We start from the raw sequence: 4,800 nt of genomic DNA, 5'->3' as shown, positions 1-4,800 counted from the left end.
GTACTGTTAATATTGTGAATAATTCCTGTATATTTTTTCTCTTCCTGCTGACCTGCAGGTGATGGTGAAACTGCGTGTTCCCATGACAGCCGGCCGTTCCCTCCCCTCCTCCCCCCTCCCTCTCTCCCTGGCCCCCCCGGCCCCTCACAGACAGATCTACCTTCCTCCCCCCTCCTCCTCTTCTTCCTATGAGGACAGACCCATGCTACCTCCACGCTCCCCCATCCCACCCCTCCGCTCCTCCAAACACATTTCCCTAGGTGAGAGGGATGACACGCCCCCTCAGATCCCTCCCAGAGACCACGCCTTCTCTCAACCCTCCTCACGCTCCGCCTCCCCCCTTCCTTTAGTTCCTCCCCTCTCTGTCTCCCCTCTCTCCTCCTCCCCCCCTTTGTCTCCCCCCCCCTCCGCTCTCCGTCTCCCCTCGTCAGAGGACAGGGCTGTATGGTGTTGTTGGTCCTCTCGGCTCTCTAGTCTCCTCCTCCCCCTCTTCCTCTCCTCCCTCCTCCCTGTATTCCTCCAGGCTCACTGCTGCCCCTCCTCCCAGCGCTTCATTGGATCCCCTTATTGACAGCTCTCAGAGTTCTGAACGCCCCGCCTACCTGGAGAGATATGGAGCTGCCAAAATGGCCACTGTCCGACCCATGATGAAACAGCAACCAGGCGGGGGTGGGGCAAGGCCTAACACCTCTTTCAACAACAACAACCACAGGACTCAACATTTAACTACAGCTCCCAGCAGGCAACGGGAGAACAGCCTCATTCAGGTTAGAGATGCTCAGAACAAGCATTGTAGAATGAGGCTGCATTCAAGTTCTCTTTGTGTTTACCTGTTTATCTGGTCAGAAATACATTTAAATGCTTTTTGAAGTCACAAGACTTCGGAACCTAATGAGATCCTAAAACTGTGTGTGTGTGTGTGTGTGTGTGTGTGTGTGTGTGTGTGTGTGTGTGTGTGTGTGTGTGTGTGTGTGTGTGTGTGTGTGTGTGTGTGTGTGTGTTTGTGTGTGTGTGTGTGTGTGTGTGTGTGTGTGTGTGTGTAGGGGGCAGTGCATGGTGTGACAGCAGAGGAGTGTGAAGTGGCACTGGAGACTCACAGCTGGAACATCCCTCAGGCAATATGCCAACTAAAGGTACACACATACAGACACACACACACTCTCTCTCTCCAACATCTCTCTCTCTCTAACATCTCTCTCTAACATCTCTCTCTCTAAGATCTCTCTCCAACATCTCTCTCTCTCTAACATCTCTCTCTAAGATCTCTCTCCAACATCTCTCTCTCTCTAACATCTCTCTCTAACATCTCTCTCTCTCTAAGATCTCTCTCCAACATCTCTCTCTCTCTATGATCTCTCTCTCTCTAACATCTCTCTCTAACATCTCTCTCTTTCTTTTTAAGATCTCCCCCTACTAACATCTCTCTCTCTAACATCTCTCTCTCTAACATCTCTCTCTCTCTAACATCTCTCTCTCTAACATCTCTCTAACATCTCTCTCTAACATCTCTCTAACATCTCTCTCTAACACCTCTCTCTCTCGAACATATCTCTCTCAAACATCTCTCTCTAACATCTCTCTCTCGCTCTAACATCTCTCTCTCTCTAACATCTCTCTCTCTCTAACATCTCTCTCTCTAACATCTCTCTAACATCTCTCTCTAACATCTCTCTAACATCTCTCTCTAACACCTCTCTCTCTCGAACATATCTCTCTCAAACATCTCTCTCTAACATCTCTCTCTCGCTCTAACATCTCTCTCTCTCTCTAACATCTCTCTCTCGCTCTAACATCTCTCTCTCTCTCTAACATCTCTCTCTCTAACATCTCTCTCTCTCTAACATCTCTCTCTCTCTAACATCTCTCTCTCTCTGTTATAGGTAGAACAGTTGTTTCGCCTGGGTCTGCGTTCTAGATCAGAGTGCCAGGAGGTTCTAGAGCGTTGCCAGTGGAACCTAGAACAGGCAAGCATCCTGCTTCTGGACTCTTATGGGAAAGTAGGCTGAGACAGACTCCAGGACTACTGACCTTTAACCCCACAGACCTAAACCTACAACCTGGAAACTACAGACAATTCCCTATAATTACAACCTTTAACCACAGACCTAAACCTACAACCTGGAAACTACAGACATTTCCCTATAATTACAGACCTAAACCTACAGACAGGAAACTACAAACTACAGACATTTCCCTATAATTACAGACCTTTAACCACAGACCTAAACCTACAACCTGGAAACTACAGACATTTCCCTATAATTACAGACCTTTAACCACAGACCTAAACCTACAGACCGGAAACGACAGTAATTTCCCTATAATTACAGACCTAAACCTACAGACAGGAAACTACAAACTACAGACATTTTCCTATAATTACAGACCATTAACCACAGACCTAAACCTACAGGCCAGCCCACCTGTGTACTAGAGAACTCTGACAATCAGGTGAAGCTAGTAACGTTAGCTGACTGAGGGCGGGCCATAGAAATATACTTAATAGAACAGACATGGCTGAGTCCTACGAAGGGAAACACTGGACAAGCACACGACTGCATGCTCAGTAGTTAAGTTATTATATAGTTATATTATTTAGTTATTAATCATATATATATATATCATTGTTAGTATTACACAGTCGCTCACAGGGTCAAATATGAAGTCTGAATATTTATTGTTTGGATGTCTAGGGATTATTTATGTTGCTGTAATGACTTCAGCTCTCAGAGTGTGTGTGCGTGCGTGCGTGCGTGAGTGTGTGTGTGAATACCTGCTGTAAATGCTGTTGATTGTACTGGTGATTATCTGCTGTGATCAGGGATAAAGACCATATTCTGCTGTACCTGTAGCACCTTTCATGACTTCCTGACTGGGTCCACATGTCTGAGGATGCTGTTGTATTGTAGATAATGTACTATTGTAATGTTAATATTACATGGAATACAAGTATATATGTGTTGATAAGTCCTGTAAACAGTATAGTGTTTAATGGTGTGTGACAGACAGAAGATTTTAAGATGATAAGAATAATGATAATCCTGAAGATGCTTGTGTGTGTGTGTGTGTGTGTGTGTGTGTGTGTGTGTGTGTGTGTGTGTGTGTGTGTGTGTGTGTGTGTGTGTGTGCTGGCTCTTGCTGGTAGTGCTATAAACTGATGGTAGTAATATTGGCTGGAGGACAACAGATCTGTAATACAGCACGTCTGATATTTTGTAATAAACAGATTTTTGGATCAACTCTGGATTATATTCTGGTTTCCTGCTTGTTTCCTGCAGGACAACACACAGAATAACAAACAGTCAACAAAACAATAGAGAAAGGGGGATGATGAGAGAGCGATAGACCAAAGAAAAGGGTAAGAGAGAGAAAGAGACGAGAAACAGGAGAACAAAAGGAGTTTGAGAGAGATTGAAGGAAAGAGAAAAGGGAGAAAGTGACTCATCCTTGAACTGGACAGAAATCGATGGGATCAAGTGGAGGGGAAAAATGTCTTCCCTGAGGAAGGGAAGGAGAGAGGTTAGAGAAGAGAGGGGGGAAGGGGAGCTGTGAGAGAAGAGAGGAAGAGGAGATGTCGGGGAGGAGGGAAGAAGGGGGAGAGGGAGGAAGAGGAGGACTAGAAGTGAGGAGTGGAGGAGGGAAGAAGGGGGAGAGGGATGAAGAGATGTCAGGGAGGAGGGAAGAAGGGGGAGAGGGATGAAGAGATGTCAGGGAGGAGGGAAGAAGGGGGAGAGGGATGAAGAGATGTCAGGGAGGAGGGAAGAAGGGGAGAGGGATGAAGAGATGTCAGGGAGGAGGGAAGAAGGGGGAGAGGGATGAAGAGATGTCAGGGAGGAGGGAAGAAGGGGGAGAGGGATGAAGAGATGTCAGGGAGGAGGGAAGAAGGGGGAGAGGGATGAAGAGATGTCAGGGAGGAGGGAAGAAGGGGGAGAGGGATGAAGAGATGTCAGGGAGGAGGGAAGAAGGGGGAGAGGGATGAAGAGATGTCAGGGAGGAGGGAAGAAGGGGGAGAGGGATGAAGAGATGTCAGGGAGGAGGGAAGAAGGGGGAGAGGGATGAAGAGATGTCAGGGAGGAGGGAAGAAGGGGGAGAGGGATGAAGAGATGTCAGGGAGGAGGGAAGAAGGGGGAGAGGGATGAAGGCTTAATGGGGCTGGGTTTACTTCTACAGTTCTTGAAACCATCACATACACCACCCGCATACAGACACCACACACACACCACCCACAAACCACTAACACACATATCACCCACACACACCACCCACAAACCACTAACACACATATCACCCACACACACCACCCACAAACCACTAACACACATATCACCCACACACACCACCCACAAACCACTAACACACATATCACCCACACACACCACCCACACCACCCACAAACCACTAACACACATATCACCCACACACACCACCCACAAACCACTAACACACATATCACCCACACACACCACCCACACCACCCACAAACCACTAACACACATATCACCCACACACACCACCCACAAACCACTAACACACATATCACCCACACACACCACCCACACCACCCACAAACCACTAACACACATATCACCCACACACACCACCCACAAACCACTAACACACATATCACCCACACACACCAAATGAGCGATGAGTAGCAGGTAAGATAGAAATGGTGAAGTAGTAATCGTTCTTAGTATATCTACTGCTGTACATATCATTCTTAGTATATCTACTGCTGTACATATCATTCTTAGTATATATACTGCTGTACATATCATTCTTTGTATATCTACTGCTGTA

The 4,800-nt window shown here is 46.9% G+C and overlaps 1 pseudogene; it reads left to right on the top strand.

The window, feature by feature from the left end:
- The window catches only part of LOC115195464 (activated CDC42 kinase 1-like), a 16,269-nt pseudogene extending 13,018 nt beyond the window's left edge, over window positions 1-3,251 (top strand).
- Window positions 3,252-4,800: the final 1,549 nt, after the last annotated feature.

This window comes from Salmo trutta, chromosome 6 (genome assembly GCF_901001165.1).
Source record: "Salmo trutta chromosome 6, fSalTru1.1, whole genome shotgun sequence".
Lineage (NCBI taxonomy): Eukaryota > Metazoa > Chordata > Actinopteri > Salmoniformes > Salmonidae > Salmo > Salmo trutta.
Note: the sequence above shows the minus strand (reverse complement) of the source record. Positions and strands in the feature narration are given on the sequence as shown.